Source organism: Trachinotus anak, unplaced genomic scaffold (genome assembly GCF_046630095.1).
Source record: "Trachinotus anak isolate AG129_WGS33_773 ecotype Australia unplaced genomic scaffold, CSIRO_AGI_Tana_v1 ptg000021l, whole genome shotgun sequence".
Taxonomy (NCBI): Eukaryota; Metazoa; Chordata; class Actinopteri; order Carangiformes; family Carangidae; genus Trachinotus; species Trachinotus anak.
Genome location: NW_027273872.1, coordinates 11,543,992 through 11,566,708, shown reverse-complemented (window position 1 = coordinate 11,566,708; position 22,717 = coordinate 11,543,992). Strand labels below are relative to the sequence as shown.

General features: G+C 41.4%; 1 long non-coding RNA gene across 1 annotated transcript; it reads right to left on the bottom strand.

Moving 5' to 3' along the window:
- Nucleotides 1–20,623: 20,623 nt before the first annotated feature.
- LOC139606333 (uncharacterized) lies at nucleotides 20,624–21,619 on the bottom strand. The gene is made up of 2 exons (XR_011684606.1): nucleotides 21,470–21,619; nucleotides 20,624–20,809 (listed from the first exon to the last, which is right to left on the bottom strand). It is a non-coding gene; the product is annotated as an uncharacterized lncRNA (long non-coding RNA).
- Nucleotides 21,620–22,717: the final 1,098 nt, after the last annotated feature.

Here is a 22,717-nt window from a genome sequence, read left to right as displayed (position 1 = left end):
TGCAAACAAACCTATTTGATCTATAATGAAAATAATAATTGGCTGCTGCCCTACCATCAGAACTCTCCTTTAAAAAGTTAAATTTTCATTCCTTTGTATACAAAATGAAAGTAACATGACTGGATTTAGTAAAAAATATTTAGATGTAATTTTATTCAAAAAGTAAAATTGCCATCAGCTGCTTCACAGAGTGAAAATAAAAACAGAATCGTGTTGTTTAAACAGAAAAAGCACTTTCAGTTTTTGTACAAAAATAAAAGTTCTATCATTAGGTTTAATAATTCTGTTTAAAATGTCCCTGGTGGAGTTGGAGAACTTCCTCACCAAACACCTCCACACCAAGATGATCAGAGAGGAGAAATGAGGCCGAGCAGCTGCTGAAGTTTGATCCATTTTTAATCTACAACTGCAACTCAAGGTTTGTTAATAAGATTTGGGATTTTCGAGAATTGAATGTGAGTGTGTGTGTGTCCATGTGTGTCTTTGTGTACATGTTGTTGTTTTGTGGCCCCGCTTCACTGTCGTACCACTGAAACCACATAAAGTGATGGAGAGAAATACCGTGGAAGTAGAGAGACAATAGGTGACAACAGAGAGATGAATGATGATGATGACACACCTGGAAGCCATGCTGCAAAAATCAAATGCCACTTAAACTGTCTGTCAGTGCCTCATGTCAGTGTCACCATGGTAACGGTGACAGCAAGATAGGGAAGGGTCGGGCACAAGCCTTTCTTTTGGGAGTAGAGACATGTTCAGGCAGGCAGGAAACACACACACACACACACACACACACACACACACACACACACACACTCCTCCTCTTACCGGTGTTTGCATTACACTTTGCATACAGCCTGAGGTCATGTTGTGAAGCCATGTGTTTCCGTGACAACCGTGTGTGTGTGTGTGTGTGTGAGGTAAAATCTCTGTGCTGCCCCCTCCAAACTCATCTCCTTCCCCCTTGTCCTCCATTGTGGCGTCCGTGTGGTCTGCCCGCCAGCTCGTTCTGTGATGTTGCGGGTGGCCAAGCATCCAGTGGCGCAATCCCTTCCAACTAATAAATAAACACATGGAGTGTTAGCGTGCTGCTGCAGGGGCTGCTGGGTAGTTTGGTCTGACTGATCCGCTGTGTGGCCTGACTGCTGATCTTCACAGTGTGCTTGTTTGTCTGCTTGAAATCACAGAATCCTGTTTGTGTTCAGTATTTCATGCCAACAAAACAGGTTCGGCCCACATTTTTAGTCATTTACTGAGGAAAAAAGACAAATATTCTCTGGTTCCAGCTTCTCCAATTTGAGCATCTCTCAGTTGTATGTCATTATAAACTCAATATTCTGGGACCTTGTGATCAACATTTTGAACCATTTTTAAGGCTAAACAATCAACCAATCAATAAAAAAAACTAACAATAATAATACAACTAATAAATAGTATGTATTTTGCCAAAATATGGTTTAATACTGACTCCATTTTACAATGGTACTCCAGTGATTCATTTATACTTTCATAAGATTGGAAGGCTTGCAGGAGACAGATGTTTAAAACAGTTCTAAAAACTGTTCAGCATAGGCCAAGATACCTTTCAGTCTCTTGGTCAAACTCCCAAAACCACAGGATCCAATGTTTCCAAAAATCTTCTTGTGTTAGACTCCCTTTGGCCTTTAAACTCATACTAGCTGTCAAAATTAATGTCCCAGTTTGTATTACAGTTATAAAACTGGTTATAAGTTCAGCGTCCCTTTAATCATCATTCAGGTCCCTGTCAAGCTGAAAGCCCGGCACATGTGTTGGTTTAGTAATAATAATGATCATGATAAAATTAATAACTGCATAAATCACTTAAGTAAAAAAAAAAAAAAAAAAGCATAAGCAACTGAGTCAACAACCAGCTGAATACACAAAAGAGAGACACAACATAAAAATGAGATCTGCTTGCATTATATGCTGTGTGCTCCATGTTGGATTGAATTGTTTCATGTATAGCTGTTGAATTTAGATCAAATCAACCGAAAATAGGACTTAAAATTAAATAAATAAAACAACTACGAAGTTACAATGGGCCCAGTTACAAAGGAAATCTGGTAAAATCGTTATTCAACAATTCTCAATAATTTTTAGGTTATAGGATGGCGCATAGTGTGACCATACTAACAGCAGTGTAGCATAAACTTTCCAAATAGGATGTCTGCGCCATGCAAACGCCTATACTGGTGAGGACATACCGTGTCTGCTAGCATGACTGTCAGCAGCTAACCCCTCAGTGATTAAGCTGAACATGCAGTCTGTGCTTTCTGATGAGTTAAATGTACTGTACTCACTCGCTCGCTCGCTCGCTCGCTCATGCACTGTTCTGCTGCTTCTCACAACATTAATACATAGAAAATTTGCACTGTGCATGTCTATGTGTCTCTGTGTATTTTAGCTTAGCGATTAGCTTTGGTATGAGTGCCGCCTTAAGAGAACTATTGAGTGGGTTTAGTGCAGGCGAAGTACACTGAGGCTGGAATTAACTAGCTTTACTTTACTCTGTGTGTGTGTGTGTGTGTGTTTGTGTGTGTGTGTGTCTGTGTGTGTCTGTGTGTGTGTGTGTGTATTTGTGCATGTGTGTTTGTGTGTGTGTGTGGGGCTTGAGGAGGGATGCCACACTAAATTGGCAAAATGAGGTGTAAATGTCTTGAGGCAGATGAGCTGCCTTTAGTGAGCGCAACACTGCATATTTCACCAGCAGCTTCAGGAAAGCTTGTTGTGTGTGTGTTGTGTGAGAGTGTGTGTGTGTGTGTGTGTGTGTGTGTCTGTGTACGCACGTTTGGCAGCCACAGCCAATCATCGTCCATCATTCAGTTGTGGTTCTGACAGTTAGAAGAGGCAGAAAGTCCCTAAACGCCTTAGAGAAACATTTAACTGCCTCCGCTGCTGCTCAGTTGAGTGAGTGTGTTTTGTGCGTGTGCATCTGTGTGTGTGTGTGTGTGTGTGTGTGTGTGTGTGTGTGCGTGTGTGTGTGTGTTTGCATTAGAGGTGAGCTGTAAAAGTGTAACAGTCTTATTATATTCTATAATAATCTGAAGCCTGATGTGCTTCTGCATTTAATGACAGCTTTTAACACCTGAGTTGCACTTGAGCTCCAACTTAACCTTTGACCCCCTTGAGTCTTAGACTATAGAGAGGCATCCTTGGTTTGACCTTTGACATTTGGATTATAGTTTGACCCCTTTTGTTTTTATGTGAGAAAATTGGAGGAAATTTCAGAACTTGTAAGCAGCAACACACACAGTAGAGGTAACTGGGGACTTTGTACTGCCTGTTGATGTGAACTTGAATGTGAATGGTCGTCCATATGTGTATGCCCTGTTGTAGACTGGCCACCTGTCCAGGTGTATGCAGCCATACACCTGTGTTTTGAAACACAGTGATCCATAAAATAATCATTGTTTGAAATTTTTTGATATACTACCTGAGTTTCAATACAGATACCAATACTTTCTGTGACACCATGTCTTTTTTTTTCATTTAATACAAGAAGCCAAAGATCTCAAATGTTAAATTTGTTTTAAATATAAGCAACCTCACAAGAACCCTCAGTAAAATGGCCTAAACTGGCAAAATGATTATTCAAAAAAAAAGAAAAAGTAAAAATGTAGTTAAAAAACACACCTATGTTTTCCTGACCGTAGGTGTAGGTATTGATCCTGATCCAGGATCAATACCTACACTTAGTCTTAGTCTCAGTAATTAATAATATTGCATTCACTTATTTTACTTTTTCATGTGACAATTAGACTAATGTTCAAATATAACACAAATTGTTTCATCCTTTGTCTTTCTGTCTCATGTTTCTACTGTATTATTTATCAATAGCAGTGCACTGCTATGAAATACACATGCATATGTAACTGATTTATTATGTATTGTATTTTTCCTAGGAAGTATGCTTAACTAGTACAAAAACTGTTTGCTCGATTCAATTCATCAAAACACTCATTTTTATTTGATTTTAAACAGAAGAAATATATAAAAGTATAAGTGCTAACTTACTTGTTCTTTACCTTTATAAACCCAGGTGATATTTTGAAATTACTGCAGCCTGGTTGTTGTCATCTCTGGCTTTCTATGGCTCATGTTCTTGTATTTGAATTAGCTCCTGAATGACTGGAGAAGGTTTGGCTGGTGATCCTATTAGGTTCCTGTTGGTGTATCTGTGTGTCTGTGTTTTGGTGTCTTGGTTAGTCTGAAGCAGGGCGTCACATCCATCATTCTGCCTGCTGCTCTCAGTGGAGAGAGGAACCCAAAGAGGAAGAAGAACAGCACATTTAAATAAGTTAGAAGTTAGCAGCGTGCCTGATTAACTTTAAATGAGCTCTGGTTTCAGGGCGGCACACACAGACACTTACACACACACACACACACACACACACACTACCCTCAGCTCTTCCTCTCCTTCATCATCATCGTCAGTCTCAGGGTTTTAGGAATGTGCGTTCGTCTTTTGCCTTTTGAGTGCTGTGACCTGCGACCTTTGACCTCCAGCCTCTCGGTGAAGTGTGATGTTGTTGATTTGAAGCTCAGTGGAGTTTTTCGCATGAGAGAGTCACAGTAAAGTCTGGAATGTAAAAAATCTTTCCTTTTGTTCTGGTTTGCTGTCTCTCGAGCAGTCAGACGTTTTTTAAATAAAAACTAGTATTTTAAAATGCACATTATCAAACTGCTGTGTCAACATGTAACAGGCCTCCTCACTGCTCCTCAAGCTTTTGCACGTAATAAATGATTGACACCTGTTTTGCACGTTGGCCAAAAACAACCAGGCCAATCAGAGCTTTGTTGGTTTAAAGATTAAAGAGGAACTTCTCTGATTTTCTACATCAAAGGCCCTGTTAAGACCTGTTATTAACATCTAAGGTGATCTGATCACAAGTGGACAGCTCTAAGTTCAGGTGTGAACGCACCCAAGATGCATTTGGCGACGTAAATTGACATCCGATCACTCAGAAAACATTTGGAGGTGGACTGGGCCACATGTGGCCACATTCTTTTAGCACTGCGAACACAAACACGTCCTGGCCACATTGAAGGACCAGCTTTCATTGTAGAACTGTGCACAATACACTGATTCTCTCAACCTCCCCATGCACTGCTCTCTCACTCTCTCACACACACGCATTGACAATGTACCCTTAGGTTGGACTAGTTAAAAACAACCAAGGATGTGAACAGGGTGTGTGTCTAGGTGCTTGGGTGTACGACTTGCATTGTGGGTAGTGTAAGCACCAGAAAAGAGGCAGAATCAGAAGGATCATTGATTTTAATCCTTTATTTTTTTAGACTGTCCAGTGTGAGTCTGACAATGTTACAGGAGTGCAATGCTGAAGCGGCCGCATTTTGTGTTAACTGAAAGTGTCGCTGTCAGGGCTGATGTGTCAAGATGCAGTTTGGCATGAAGCAACTAATCCAAATGGAAGCTAAAAATTGCTCAGTTGAGAAAACTTTCTTTCAGAACTTCAAACTTAAATCGGTTGACTTTTAATTTTAGATAGGTAAGCCTTTAATGACCCAAGAAAGATTTGTTTTCAAAGCCTGCACACATTCCACACATCACAGACGCCCTGTCCCTACTCATGTCCCAATCCACATACCCTCATATACAGACACAGATGGGTCTGGATCTGTACAGCCATGCAGTTTGTTTTGGGCTGCTATGGCAGAAGGGACAAAACTTTTGCCAATATGAGCTCTGCTCCATTTCAAAGTCCTGTATCTCTGACCAGATGGCAATAATGTACAGCATGGATTTCCAGGGGTGAAAGGTGTCATTTGCTTTTGTAAGTAAGAGGCATGTAATATCATTAATGTGTAAGAGGCTGGAGGGTGGGGAGGGCAGCAGAGCATGCACCAAAGCCTTGACTTGACTAACCCTGACAACTTTGGTTTAAGTCACCAACTGTTGCACCACATTTTTTAAACAACTATAAGCGTTTTTGAAATTTGCTGCAGATCTGTTTTGCATATTTTGACTAGCTTCTTCTGCATTGTAACTGCAGCCATGGATCATGGGTATTGTAGTATTTAGAGCCATCTGCCAAACAAAATGACAGATAAAACATGATTACTAATAAATGAAGCTGAATTAATTGAAATTAGTGATCCTAATATGTGTGATTGTTGCCCAAGTCTGGCCCATATACTTCCACATGTTGGCAGATTCCAGTTGTTATCCTGCGGTACTGACTGACTGTCGTACCGCTGTAACATTTTTTGTGTGTGTGTGCCAGAATTCGTCCAGATGTGAAAGTATAATCTTACAATCATGTAAGATGTATATAGGCGTATACTGGGTCAGAAGAAAACAAGCATGTGACCCAAGTATGGGACAGATTCATTTTGTTATCTGGGGAGTTACAACATCCTCCCAGGAGGAGCCAGTCGCAGCTGCAGGTAAAACTGAAGGCCCTGTAGATGTATTATTAGAGACAAACATGAGTTTTTCTAATTTGTTAGGACTGTATTTTAAAAGTGATGGCACTTTGGTGTTTACTTGTTGCTTATTGACTGGCTGAGTGAATGTTAAGCAGTGGAACATGTATTTATTTTATAGTTGTTCCTTGTACTCTTCCTATTAATTCTTTGCCTCCTCCGCCTCTCATTATCCTTCCTCTCTAATAATAACTCTGCTGTCTATATGAATATTGAATCTCTTCAGTAAACTGCGCAATTGATCTGTCAGACTCTGAGTAAACTCTGCAGCTCTTTGAGCAAACGCCACCATTGATTTGTCCACATAAGAAGCCTGATGAGAGCGGGGACTGGGGGTGTGGTGGTTTCCTCTCTCTGTTGCTGTGACATCATCTTGCTGTCAACTTCCTGTTTCTCTGGTGTTGTTGTTGGTTTTATTTTTTCTTGCTTCCACATCAGCAGCAGAAGCAGCAGCAACTCAGTGCTCCTCTGAAGAGTTACTGCTCTGCTGGGTGGCCACTCACATTTACAATGCTAATATTTGCCTGCAGGGAGGACAGTGTGTGTGTGTGTGTGTGTGTGTCTGAGAGCATTCGCTATGAAGCTGTAAAATTGTAATTCAGTTGTACAGTTTGCCAGTTTTTCTAGGATATAATAGAAAAATTGTGTGTTTTGTGCAGAGCCATTGAGGACACTGAGGTCAGGTCCTCCGTCTGTTTTTCTGGGAATTCACGAGTTCTAGCAGCAGTTAAAAAGTAAATAACTAAATAATAATAATTTATAATATTATATATTTATAACTCCAATGCAGTATTTTTAGACTCAACATGTTTAAACATGACAAATTTTAAGCTAACAAAAAATACATATTCAGTATTTCAGGAGATTTCAAGTTTTGAAATGGAATTTTAACCTTTATGTAGAAAAAACAAACTTACAGAAAAGGTAATTTGACATCTAACAGAAAAAAACATGAAAAAACATTAAAACTTCAGATCTCAGATCTCATGTTTGGGTCTTTTGCAGAGCTTTGCAAGGGCTCAGCCTAGTAACCACCTATCAACCACTTTGTAATGCCCTAGCAACCACCTGTTACTAACCTACTATACTAGGTCACTTATGCCTTGTTATACCTTGTTGTTTAGCACATTTCATCGCATGTTCATAGTTGAACACATGCAAGCTTAGACTCCAATTGGTATTCTATTTTTGCATAAATTTTGCATGTTTAAACTTGACTAAATAGTCAGTAATTTGCCTGGCAATATGGAGTACACTGTAAAATAGCCTAGTTAGATGTTTTTATAGGGAAAAAAAAGAGAAGAAAAACAGAAAAAAGAACAAAACAGAAAAACCAACAAAAAATAATAATATACCAGACTAAAATAAAATGGTAAGCTTCCTGGAAAAACAACAGAGGTGCTGTTTCACACAGCAAATGTCATACATTTAATGTGTATCTGTTGTTTACGCCATCATCTGCTATCTTTATTGATCAGAGGTTGACATTCAACAGAATCTGGGTGGCCGCCCATCTCCATTAAAGAAGTTCCAGAGGGAAACTCTGCAACTAATGGATTTATTTATTGACCCGTGTTTTTGATTTGGCCTGAATATTTCTAAAATCCTGGTTACAGTCTGGTTTTTAGGACACTGTACTAAACCAGAGTTATAGGCTATGAGCTCACAGTGTGTTGCTTGGTTGTAGTTTGTGTGTTGGGCTGTGTGTGATGTACATCTGTGTGATCTGAGTACTTTGTTGTGCTACTAAGGTCTGTGAGGTTCCCCACAGTGTCGTCATCATGTCCTTAGACAGACAGACAGACAGATAGACAGGTATTAATGACTCATGTCAGTGTTGTCCCAGTTGATGCTGTCAGGATGACTGGAAGTAGGGCAGAGTGTGTGTGTGTGTGTGTGTGTGTGTGTTTGTGTGTTATGGGACAGATGGTGATTAGTCGGACCCACGTCACTCTCACAAACACTCCTTTAAGGTCAAAATAACAGAAGTGAATGTTAAACAGTTACGTCTCTGGCGTCTTTATGTGAGTTCCTACATTTCCCATGATGCCTTTCAGCACAGAACCCCTCAGTAAAAGAGTGAGAGCTTGTTGCTTTCAGAGTCTGATTTTAATGGCTGTTCAGTGTTTTACTTTGTCATGAATACTGAAATAATGTTGGTGTGCGGTTTCCCTCATAGAAGAATAACATAAAATCATTATATTTAAGTTAATTTATGTTGGTTACATATGAGAAGAGGTGACAGTAAACTGAATATCTTTTGAACTGTTGGTCAGACAAAACTTTTTTTTCACTCTTTTCTTACATAGACAGACAGACTCATCAGCAAATCAAGAAAAATAATTGGCAGATTAATTGAAAATGAAAATAGTTTTTGTTGCCTTTAGCCAGAGCCAGACTGGCTGTTTCCCCTTTTTTCCAGTCTTTATGTTAGGCTAAGCTAACTTAACTGGCTGCAGCTTCATATTAACCATACGGACAAAAGCAAATATTCCCCAAAATGTCAAACTATTCCTTTTAAAATATGAAACCTGGCAACAACAGACAAACCATCTAAATAAGTAACTACTGATTCCAACATGGCATCTAAACAAAAGTAATGAAACATATATTCTGAAGCAGAGCTCCAGTGTGAAGCTTTGTATCTGCTGCTGCAGTGTGGAATCGAACCAACGACCTGCTGCTCCTATTGATCTCTGATCATGGAGGAACAACTGGGTTAATATATAAACCAGGACAAACACTCTGGACCCGAGTTTCTGGGTTACTGAGCACACATCACTCAAACGCACTAATAACTCAAAAATAACACACACACAATCACTCACACATACAAGAACAACGCCCTGCGTGAGTGACACATGTTTGAGACCCCCGAGGGTAATCTGAATATTGATTGGCCTGGACCAGTTATCCATCCATGATGAGAGACCGTGTGTGTGTGTGTGTGTGTGTGTGTGTGTGTTTTGTTGCTGAGGAGATAACACATCAACAACAGACTAATGGAGGGGAGGGAGGTGTATTGTTGCTGTTGTTGGTCAATTATCTTCTTACACACACACACACACACACACACACACACACACACAAACACACACACACATGCACACACACAGTGAGTAGCAGGTCAGAGCTAGTGTGTCTGAACAGAGATCTGATTGAACCTTTGATGTTGTCAATTGAGCCGCCAGGCTGGAGAGTGTGACTTTCTCTGAGTGTGTGTGTGTGTGTGATGCTGTCACAGATAAATGATTGTCCTCCTGTTGCCCTGTTGTATAAGTCTTTAGTTTCCAAGCTTAGAACAGAATATTTCCCTCGTTATAATAATGATGATGATGTTGCCTTTACATCATATAATTTAAAAAACGAATAACGAGAACCTCTTGAGGAACTCTTCTCAGGAATTGTTCTACATTTTGGGAAAACAACTCTTGTTATGGTTTGAACCAATAGGTTCATACAATAAGTTCCTCAGAACTGCACCAACAGAAGCTTGTTTTTCAGTCTGTGCAGGAGAAGTGATGTTATAGTTCAACTTCTGCTAACATGAAGTACAAAGACCAAAGGGAAGAGGCCACTGAATACTAAAAAAGAAAGAGAATTCAATGTCAGAGTGAGGAGAAAGACACAGTATCTGCCACTGAGTGTGAGTGTGTATCTTTCTTTTTACTGCATTAATCACGTGACCTCCGCTCCTCTTTGCGTTTTTGTGTGTGAACGTAATTTAATCCTCTCTCTTTCAGTTTGGTCCAGTTCAGTTCAGGGGAAATTCTTTTTGCAGCAATGCAGCATCAAAACACAAAAAAAAAAAGAAACATAAACACAATCAGTAATACAATAAAATGACAATTGAAGATGCTGAAAGTGCGTACTATTCATGCAATTCAGATTAGAACAAAAGTTGTATGATGAAAGCAGGGTAAAACATCAATATAAGAAAAATTAATTGATAAACTGTGACTGTGTCCCAGTTCAATGGCCACATCCTTTAAACCACTGTTGAAACCATGGGCCTTAAAACCTCAAGCTTTTGTAAAAAAAAAAGTTACATGTTGTCAATGTTGTTAGGTGACAGGAGCTGTGGTTTGTGGCACAACCATAAGGATGGGCACAGCTGGTGACCCAAAGCAAAAAAACCTCCGTAGGCCAGACCGTCTCATTTCGGTTCGACCTTCTAATCTTAATTCTTAATTCTAATACATTATAAACACAAGCTGTGTCCCAATTCAGGGGCCGCATCCTGCAAAACTAGTGGTTTATGTAGATGTGGCCCTTCGTAGCCATTGTAGACCATGTGCTCTGAAGGATCTGACCCCTGAATTGGGACACAGCTTGTGTGTATAGCGTATTAGACTTAAGAATTGAGATCAGAATTAGAAATAATAGCATTTTTATGTGGAGACCTGTGTCTCTGAGCAGAGAGGAGGGTGTGAAGGACAGGACGGTCTGGATTTGATGTGATGGATTAAGATCTTCCAAACCAAATTTACAACCTGTGCACGAGAGACCAGGGATGCTGCAGGACTAAAAACTTGCCTGCGTCAGCTGCCTGCTGGGACTGAATGAATGTAACTAATTCCTGAAACCTTGAATTTTCTAATGACATTGACACGGACGCTGCATTTATGTCGACTGTGCGTATCAGAGCTGATACTGATCTGCTGTAAAGCTGCTTGTCAGAGGTGTGTTTTCTGAAGCCAGTTAAAGTAAAATCTTCCTCTCTGGGAGTCAGAGGTCGACCCTGTGGTGCTCCTGGTGTTACACTGTTGCACGTGGTCCTGGTTATCTCTTAGTTACCGTTGCCTGCGGCGACCAGGTGTTGGGTGATTGATGAGGGCCTTTTTATCCTTCTCCTGCTAATGCACTGGAAGTCACCACCCACAACCTCTGACCTCACTGACCCCCGCAGCATGCTGGGTAACAAGCTGGGTACCTGACGCACACACACACACTTACACTATTACATACACACACACTAACGCCCCCAGTAATGAGGCAGTGAAGCCAGCAACTCGCCTCTGCTCTCTTTCATCTTCCCCTTTCCCTCCATCCTGCTGTCTTTTCCTCCCGCTCGCCCAGGAGGATTGTGGGAAGGAGATGATTTTTTGGTGGAGGTTTTTTTCGAGCTGACCCTGAGAGGTCAGCGGAGAGGAGAGTTTCCTCCCGTGTTCAGCTTCAGCAGCCTGAGGAGCTTGTTTCACGGCAACAGCAGCAGATGTGGGCCTGCCACAATGCCTTTGAGCAGAGACAGCAGCCACGCCGACCCACTGTCTGGGATTTCATTCAGGGACAGATTATTCCTGGTTTTAAGCATTTTATTTTTGTCTGCACTGAACTGAGTCTTCCAGGCTCTGAGGTCCTTGAAGTCGCTCTATAAGGACAGTGCAGTGTCTCATCATTGTATGTACATGGACAAACTGTGACACAACAGGCTCCTGGATACAGACACCCAACCTGCAGGAGACAGAAAACAACAACATAACCGTACACAGCATAACGGCTTGTGTGCAGGAGGCCCCTTCAGCAATCCATTCATTAGTACAGTATATATCTGTGGTAGGCAACTGGCAGCCCGTGGCCTTAAACTTGCCCGCCAGATTATTTTAATAATTTTTTTTTTTTTTTTTAATCTAACAATATCAGACACATATTTCATTATAATGTCCAAACAGAGCCTTTCTAGCTTATTTCTAGCTTTAGTGAGCTTTTACTCCGAAAAGTTCTGACAGGACGTTCCAAAGGTTCTGTTGCTTGCATGACAACGACGGGTCAGACATATAATATGTGACTGCGGACTACAGAGACACGTGAACCGTAACAAAGTAAATTACAGTTGCATTTTTATCAATTAATTCATTACATGAGCCTTTGATTATGTTCTGGCCACCATGTAAGGGATTAGAAATAAACTGTCCCAAGGTCAAACTTACTTGCAGACCCCTGGTATACACTGTATACAACCATATTCATGTACACGACTATGTGCATACTTTCCTCAATCCAAGTGATCAAATGTGAACAGTTTCAGGACTTTTGTATTCAGAGTTTAAAGTAGTTTAAGCTTAAATCAATGTGCAGAATATAAAGGACGTTAAGGAAACGCCCCTCTACTTTGTGTAATTGCCACGTCCACCTCACCAACTGTATTACTTAGACATCCAGTAGTGCTTTATTTCTTGCTTAACTGTCTCCATATGGTACACACACATACATACACAGATAATGTCACACTGACAGTATCTGAAGGCAGTTTGGCACAAAGCCATTGTCTCGCTTCTGTTAACTGGCTGATTAAGTGCAGGATATGGTGGCCTGCAGGGACCAAGTTTAAGAAATGTTGTGATAGTGATTGTCCAAACAGTGGTAATTAAAAAATAAAAAATAAAAAAAAACTGTCAATTTGTTATTTGCTGCAACAGGTGAGAGGACTGACAATGCTGTCATTCTCACCACTGTCCAATAGCTGATGAGGTGCCGGAGGAGGAGGAGGAGGAGGTGGGCGGGACTTGATGATTAGTCCCTTCCCCAAACAAGTGGCATTAATTAACCCCGGCAGGTAAACAAGAAAGAGGGTTGTCTAAATACTGAGTTTGTGTGTGTGTGTGTGTGTGTGTGTGTGTGTGTGTTTTCCACCAAAATGAATGTGAGGTCCCCCTGAAAGCAGTTTGTTAATTATCCAATTTAAACTGATGAAATTGAAACTTGAACCCCACAAATGAATTAATTAGCCTAATTGTTGCTGGCAGTGTGTGTGTGTAGTTTATCTTTCTCCACTGTTCACTGTGTGTGTGTGTGTGTCTCATACTTAATTTAGTGTTAATCAGACGACAAAATATACACAGATGACTAAAATATTTCTGCAAAAAAACAAAGTTAAAGAAATTGTGTAATTATAAATGATGATAAAATATAAGCACTTTTGCAACAAATACAAACTTTCTGCAACTCTACAAGTTGATTTTTTATAAAAGACTGAAATGAAACGACATTAATGGCCATCTGGAAGGAATTAAATGAGTATAAAAACACTGATTACATTATAGGAAAACAGTCAGCTGTGATGTAAAGTGTACATTATTTGCAGTAAATGAAGTAAAACATAACTGAAAAACAGCAAAGTCGTCCTTTAATCTCTATCACCTTATTTAAAAGCTGCTAGAACCACAGAGACTCGTTAACAAAGCGTTGACGAGTTCCTGAGGCGTTTAGAGGACAGACAGAGATGTCAGCAGGCTGCTCTGACCTCTGACCTTTTTGATATATTTAATATTGGCTTTTTTGTAATGTTGTGCGATCTAAGGACCGGAGCCAACCTCTAACACTCAGTTTCCCCCTTCCCATCTCAATGACACTTGCTCTAATGAGGGTGACGTGGTCAAAGGTCGCGCTGCGACTCGGCGGTCGGCAGGCGGTGACGGATTCCTGTCTGCAGTGGAGGTCAGAGGTCGGTGGGGCGGCAGACAGACGGGGTCGGAGGTGGAGTGGTGAGACGGTGGTGTTGTTACAGTGTGTGGTCAGTCAGCACAGTGGCGTTTATCAGGGAGTTAAGTGGCTTTTTATAGTCTGTGTTGTTTTGCAGTCATTTAGTTAGTGTTGTGCACGAACATGCAAGATGAGCTCCATTCACTGAACAAAAAAAAAAAAAAAAAATACAAGAAGAAGAACTGTTGGTTTTACAGCAGCACGCAAGTGTTCACAGCACCTGGCATGTGTCTCGTGCAGTGTGTAGTTGCTCACAGCTACTGGTGCTGCTGAAGTCAGCTCATATGAACATTTGAAGGACTTTTATAAACAAATCAATTCAGATTCCAATGAAAAAAATCTCCTTGACGAGTTTGAATAAACAGACACATCGATTGAAGCATCCTACCAGTCTTCAGAAATATCTGTGAGTGAATGATGTTCCCAAGAAATCATAAAGGAAGACCTCAGTCAAACGCAGCATATACACATAAAACACACTCACAATGGTTTTTCTTATCTTCTAAATGTAATTTCTGTCTGTGACTGTATAGTTGTTTACAGTTATTCATGTAGTTTGAGAAGTGGCAATGATGTGAGGCTGGGGGTGTGAACTACAAAATATTAAGTATACATTTGAACGAGCTCATTTTATCCTTTGAGAACTGAAGTTTGAGCTAGCTGTTGTGAAGTGTGAACTTGCACAACACTGTATTTAGTGTTAGTTTCTTGTATTCAGACCAGCATTTTCAGGCTACAAAAGAATCTGCTTTGTATTGCTTTGTAAAACGACTACATTTATGAATAGCATGCCTTGCAGGGACCCCAGCAACTAGAAAAAGTGGACTCTTTTTGGATTCTTTGGTGCAGTCTGATTTTGGAGTGCCTGATGATGGTTGAATATTCTCTGTGATTTCAAAGTGATTAGTTCTCAGGAATGCAGTGGTTCCTCTCAGGATTTCTGAGTAGTCCAATTGAAATTATTAGGTGTTAGGTGGAGACAAGAGTTTTATGGTAATTTTATTGTAAAAACTAAAAAAAAACAGGATGTTGTGGTGATATGTAACGTAGGAAAACAATTCTTAAAGAAGGCAAGACTATTTTTGCTGTGGGAAAAAAAAACCCCACAAAGCCACATGCAGTCTTGCCAGATTGAATATATCTGAGTAGCTACAGGGCAGCAGATGACCATCTTCACAGTCCTGAGCTGAGGTTTTCACTGCTGCAGTGGCAGGGAAAGAGGATCTGTCGCGTCCAGCCTTTTCAGAGCAGTGGTGCATGTGCGAACGAACTCCCGCATGTCTGATTAAGCCATTTGTTGACCCATCTGTGGAGTCTTTTCACTCTCACTGCCATTTTAGCATGAAAAGCTACAGCAAAAGTTGTTCCGTGTCCTTCTTTACAATTATACTTTAAGGTTAAGTATTTTAGATACAGCAGATGCGTGGTAATGGGATGTGGAGACGTACGTATATTAACACCAATGAACACGTTAAAAATTTTGGGTTTCTACAGGATTTCCATGGAAAAAAGGATTTGATTTGGTTTGATTTTAATGAAAATTCTCGGGAAACACTCAGGAGGCTACAACTTTGAGATGTGGGATTATCAAATCCTGTATTAGGTCCAAGAAAGACTTGAGCTGACCCCTTCAGAGTACTGCGGACTATCTTGGATTGCCTTTACAGAGCTGCCTGTGCTCTCTGTGTCAATGGATATGTGGGATTTACAAGGGCAACACAATCTGAGCTGTCAGTCAGAGGCTGTCTGCTGGTTTCTGTCTCTTCTGACTCAGCACATCAGCTCCTCTCCCTCTCTCTCTATCTCTCTCTCTCTCTCTCTCTCAGTGTCCTGCAGTGTGCGGTTTAGCTTGCACACCCCCGTGTCCTCGCCTTAACAATGAGCCGGGCACTTTTCTCCAGACCAGATCAAATCATCCGTGCTCTCAGCCCTGCTGTGGAGTTTGGTGCTGCGAGCATCAAAGTGCAGGTCTGCTTCTTTAATGGCATCCACGCCAGAGGGGAGGAGCTTGTGGATCACAGACAGATGCCACTATATTGCCGTTAAGAAAACCCCTCACAATGGAGGCTTTGCTTGTTTACACTGAATCACACAAAGCAATGCAGGCACTCCCTTTGACACAGGTGTCAATCTGACTCTGCAACAACCAACACAGAGGCGGTGCTGCCTTAACCCCCCCAACCCCAACTCCATGTTCATACCATTTCTACAGAATGGTAAGGCAGAAGAAAGGCAACTAAAGAGGCTCCAGTCTCCAGCAGACATGAGCAGCCGTCACACTGTGGCCATCAAAGGCAAACGTGTCGCTTTTGGTCACAAAGTTGTCATTTTACCACAGAATTTAGAGCTCATTAGATTTGGGTTTGCTGAGCTGCGACTGATCTGAATATCTAACATGTCGACTGAGCAGAATGTGCGAGCACAGAAAGTGGCAAACCAACAATCTGAGCAGCAACGATTGTCTGCAGCATGACGGGAACACAGTTATGTGCAGCAAGATAATCAAATCAACACTCTGTGTATGATTCATGATCATACAGCTTCAAAACCCACAGCTGAGATATTCACAAGTGTGAATTGTGTGAATTATGTTGCAGAAGCAACACACAGAAAAGAAGAATAAAGTTTCATCAAGACGGAAGACAGAAAAATAAAAGAGTGAATTCCAATGTGAAGAGAATTAATGAAAAAAAAGTTTGCCCGTCCACAAATCAAATCTAACTTTATCCTGTGTTGGTTGAAATTATCACAGGATCATTTTTTAAGGAAGTCTGTGATACTCTCTGGCTTCAGGATGGTATGTAGCCATGCAAACATGAAGCCACATCCAAATGAGGTCCAGCCCAGACCACATGCTGGTTTTACTCCTGACCTCCACCATCTGACACCAACACCAACCCCCCCCCACCTGAACTACTACTGTCAGCCCCATTACCACCCCCCACCCCCCCACCCCCACCCCCTCCTACCCTCCCACTTCAACCATACCCTCTGTCCTCAAAACATTTAACTACCCCCTTCTTGCTCCCCTGCTTTTCTGACTACCCCCCCCCCACTTTTCATCCAAATGGTTTCCTTTTGTGGTTGCACCCATTTGTTTCTCAACAGGCTGCTCAGGAGGAGACCTGGTGACTCCTCCTCCGCTTCCTCCACCTCATCCTCCTCATCCTCCTCATCCTCCTCACTCCATTTCAAAAAATTCTGATAGCGACCACGAAATGCTAAATGTGTGTGTGTGTGCTCGCTGCTGAGAGTTTCAGTTTCTTACCGTGTTAAGCTTTTGAAGATTGTAAGTCATTGCATGAAGTCATACCTGAAGCGCTGAGAGAACTTGAAGTGACAGTTTGAACAAAATTACTATTAGAGTGATCGAATAAAAATCTAGCAGATCTCAGGTAAACACTCAGAAAAACCAAATCCTGCAAACTTGGATGGTGGGTCAAGGTGGGCGGGGCTTGGGGCATGGCTGAGAGCAGTGACTGTTTTGTTGTGTTGTTTTAAGGCTCAGTTTCAGAATACAGGCTGTGTGCATTTCTCTGTGGACTGAGCACTTTGATACTTTCACAGTATTAATATAGAACCTAGACCTGCTTTATAATCAAAAATAACATGGACATCTACCTTTATACAATATGGGATTTTTAAATAGACAGATAAAGAACCAGCCTGCCTGTGAATTCACCGCTCTGAACAGGAAAAGAAGGCCACATTTGAGGGAGCCTTCGCAATGGGACAGCCTAGTCGCACCGCTGTGACGCAACTGGTCCTCAAATACAGCCTCCGAAGGGTGCAGCCCCTGATTTGGGTCACAGCTTGTGTTAATGAATTATGTTTTCAGCAAAAAATAGAGTTGGGCTTTCTCGCAGGATGACCCTGCGTTTTTTGTGGCAGAGCCCCCTGCCTCAGTGCTCCCACTGTGTCCACAGGTGAACTCAGTGAAATGAATGACAAGCTGTGTTTTTTCACACAGTGCTAATAGCACTCTGACAGTGGCTGAGCAGCCGCCAGGCAGCCCCCGATGAAATATTAAAGTGGAGCCTTTTTGGTGTTTGTACTTTTTGTCATACAGTGAATATACATAAGATACACTGATTATTTTTCTTCTGAGGGTTATAAAATCCTGCTTATGGTCCCCAAAAGGCTTGAAACTTGAAAATTATTGTCATGCATCTTTTCCCATCACTACCTTCCATGTCACTTTACCTCAAGGCAGCATTAACATCTCCTAATGTGAAGGGCCCCTGAGCAGCACCAGCTTTAGCGTTGCTAATGACGGCAGAAAGCAGACAGCTAATAGCAGCTGCAGCATTAGCATCACGAGGCTAACGATGACCCACAGCATTAATGTTTAGGAGCCAGATATGCTGCCTCATGTTCCTGAACACCTCTGGACACACACAAATACAGACACACACACACACACTCACTCACACTCAGCTTGTTCTGTTCTGTCCCCCCTGTATCTATATTTAGCCGCTGTTCGATCGTCGCGGCCTGTCGAGCAGTCAATAAAATCAGCCGGTCGCTGTCGGACATTGTGTCTGAACCTGATCCACCTCCAAACCCCCACCCCACCACTCCACCCCGTCCTCCATCAGGAAGCGGCAATGTCCATCGGAACACTTCCTCCTCCCCCTCCTCCTCTCATCTGTCTGCAGTGGATGAAAAACGAACGCTCGCCGCTTTGGATGGAGAGATTTGAGTCCGCTCAAATGGCGGAATTTAATATCAGGAGAGTCACCTTCACATCCACAATCAGGGGTCAAAGGTGACAACAAATATCTGAGCGAGCCTCCACCAATAACAGATAAGAAGCCAGAGGTCACCTTACATTTGTTTATTTCCTCTTTTCAAATTAACATCTTCATAATTCAGAACTGGACGAGCCACACGTGTGTGGATTGTACTAACGTGCCCGTGAGTCTCCAATTTCTCTCTGTCAGACGACATCAGATGAAAGTTGGTTGATCCACATGGTGGAACTGGGTAGATTTGTCTATAATACTATAAGATGTCCGTCTCTCCTTCCTGCTTTTTTTCCTCAAGCCTCACAAAGCCAGACTAAATCTCACCAGCTTCATTTTTTTTTTTTTTGCTGCTTTCAGTCTGAAAAACATCTGCTGAGTCGACCGAGCCCATGTAAATAGTTAGAGTTAAGAGTTTAGAATAATCACGGGACCTGTCGACTAGAGAGATGTGCAGGACAGGAAGAGAAACGTGATGAAAAGTGTTTCAGAGTGCAGACAGAGGAGCTGCAGTCAAACAAGTCAAACAAGATGTTAACAAACTCCAACAATTTCCTGAGCTGCTTTTCAACAAAAAGCTCTTAGACAGTGAACTGGTTTCCTACAAGACACAGGATCAAGATTAACAATGTGTCTTGTGTTGTTTCCAGGATTACAGAGCTAAAGTCACACCCTTGCTTGAAATACTTTAATCCTTCATTCCACCACCATGGCCAGACAGTTTATTTTCTCATATTTTACTAGTCTATGCTGCCCTGATTCTAAGGATCATGATGTATTTGCTTTTTTACAAAACCTTATCATAGACGAGGAGGTGGACGGGGACAGATCAAACCCCCGACATCAGAATATCGTTCTTGACAACTTCTGATTTGGAACAAGATAAGAATTACGAAACATGGCTAACGTGAAAGACATGACATTAGTGTTGATGCTGAGGTAACTGCAGAAAAAGCAGAAGTAGTGACAAGCTATGTTGTTCCCCTGTTGTCCTGTTCCCTATTACCCTAGTGTTTCCCACAGTCATAATACAGTAGGTCTATATTGGTCTATAACAAGTCTATATTGTTCAGTATCACATGATGAGCATGATGTTAACAAAAGGAGCATTCAGCAGTTTTTACTTAGAGGTTTGACATCTTGATTAGAGACAAAATTCTAGGTGTGGCTGGACCATAAACATCCATTCTATTCGATTCGATTCTCTTCTATTCTCTTCTATTCTATTCTATGCTGTTGTGCTGATGGAAGGATGGATCCTGAGGCCGACATGGAACCACTTTGTTTCCTTCTCTCCTGCTGCTTTTCCCCTTCGACAGCTGAGCAGCTATACAGAGACAAACTGTCTCACACACACACACACACACACACACACACACATATATATATATATATAGTGTACCCATATATACCCATCCTTTCAACTGTCAGTATGTAGCAGAGCAGCTGGGCAGAACCTGCTCTGCCACTTTCACTTGTGTGTATATGTCTGTCTCGTAAATATATATATATATATATATATATATATATATATATATATATATGTGTGTGTGTGTGTTTGTGTGTGTATGTGTGTGTGTGCAGTATCACCTCACACACACTTGAGTAATTAATTTTCAACATGGCTGGGTTTTTGCCGTGGCTGTGTGTGTGTGCAGTATGGGAGGTAGCTGCCGTCAATACTAATTTAGTACGAGAGAAAACAAATGTATTTAATTCCTGGTTGTCTTGTCCTGTTTTCCTCTTCCTCCCTTCTCTCTCTCTCCTTCCCCCTCTCTCTCTCTATTTCCTTCTCTTTCCTTCCACCTTGCTCGCTCCTCCCAACCCCTCGCGGGCTGATAGCCATTAGTGCTGCAAAGGGAATTTTAATGCAACGCCGGCTTCAGTGGGAAGAAATGAATATTTAAAACACACTCTGACTGGAGCAATAAAAGGAGAAGGACATATCCTTTATTTGGAGAGCAAATACTCACGCACACATGCACACACAAACAGGAGTGTGTTTATTTGACACACTGACACTGTAGTCTGGTTTTCACCAAAGCAGTTCAGCTGGTCCGACTGGAAGATCAGTCTGCTGCTGTTTGTTTTGTCCCAACGCTGCGTTCACTGTCCTGTCAGAGTGTCGAGATGAGAAAGGTTTCCATGGTTACGACTTGAAAGCTTTCACATCAGGCATCACACAACTGGAGATCACCCCCTAACCCCCCACCCCCACCACTACCACCACTACACCCCCGCTGCTTCTCACCCAGTGTCCTATGTCATATTTATCCTATCTGTAGCTGTAGCTTCACAAATGGTGCTACCAGACTGTAACATTCAAACAGCGCTGCCTGTGTTTCTTCTAACCGAGCACCAGCTGCAGCGCCACATTATTTACCGAAGGACCTCTAACATGACCATATAGCACTTACTAAGAACTAAAAAACTAGAGCATAATATAAAACAACAGCAATAAAGAGCATGAAATAATAGTGATACCTAACAATGTCAAGTGATGGATGCCATATCATAATATGACATAAATACATGTAACATGACAGTGACTGACTGCCATAGTTAACTCTCTGTAACAGTACAATGCAACAGTCAGGCTGAGCTCCACGCGAATCAGCTACAACATTAAACTGAAGCTCTGAGGTTATGAGACATCAATCACTCAACACTGAAACAGCACTGAAAACTTTTACTGTTGATCAGAGAGTTAAAATATTGTGTATTTTTACATAGGTTTTGTTGCTTACATTTAGAGAACCATCAATGACACTTACCCTTTACGTGGGTTTCCAACATCTTGTGTAATCCATGCCACAAAGAACCGAGGCAGTTTTGAGAGCAGTATTAGTGTGGGGTTCCTACTAAAGTGCTGCATGATTGTACGAAAGAGCTCAGAGAGGAGCAACAGGTGAGCTGAAATGAACGATTGTCTGTTGTTATGGAAACAAGGTGCTCTGTCAGCATTTTTTTTTTTTTTTTCCCCCTTCTGAAAAACCGCCTCAGGCAGCTTTTTTTCCATAAACACACAAACTGAGCCTCACCTGCTCTACATTCAACACACTTCTAAAAACTGTTTGAATTTAGATTTAAAAGGTGTTTTTAAAGCACCTGTGGAGGATCAAATAATTCAGAGACACTGAAAAACAAGCGAGAGAGAGTGATGTAAAGAGAGAATCCAGTTTGCCTGGTCTAGTGTGAGGATTAAAACCTTTTTCACTTAACTACTTTTTATGAATAAAAAAAAAACAAAACAAAAAAAAAAACTGAATCGTGGTCATGTAAATAAGTATCTGAAGTGTTTAAAGTTTGTAACTTTTGTTACAACAACCATGTCTTTTTATTGTCAATCATCGGCTTTGCCTTGGAAATTTTATACGGCTGGAGAAATAAGCACATTATTCAAAATCCTTAGCTGAGTTCAACTTTAGCACAAGTAGGGGGGAGTCTATAAAGGCAGTTAAACACCAGTATTTATATAAAGTTCAACATAAACAACATTAGCCACCATGTGCAAGCGGTCATATCAGTGAGGGTGCAGCTGCAGAACCCCTGAGTGTGTTGACTAGAGCTACATCCATTGTTATTGCTTATGAATTGAAATTCTCATCTTGCAAAAGGAAGATTGTGATGTTGCTTCTTTTATAAGTTACACAGGCTCACTTTAAAAAGAATTTCTGCAAATGATTAGCAAGGGTTTTGAGAACGCAGTGCATGTTTATTGTTGTCCTTGTCCATTTTGGAGTATATCAGGGCTTTTATATGTTTCCTTGGGTTTGCACTTACAGCTACTGCTCCTCTCCGATAGCTTTGTGTCCCACATAGCAGTTGATGATGCAACATATGGTCATGAGGGAGTGGGGAAGCCTGACCCTGCAGCAGCTCCTTCAGCAGCAGTAGGAGTAGGTAACTGTGAGTGAGGGGCCTGTCTCGAACATAGCAATTTGCGAACGCTGCTGACACGCAGATCGCCACAAATGTCACATTTTACAAATGATTGCCGCTTGCAAATTGCAGGCAAATCT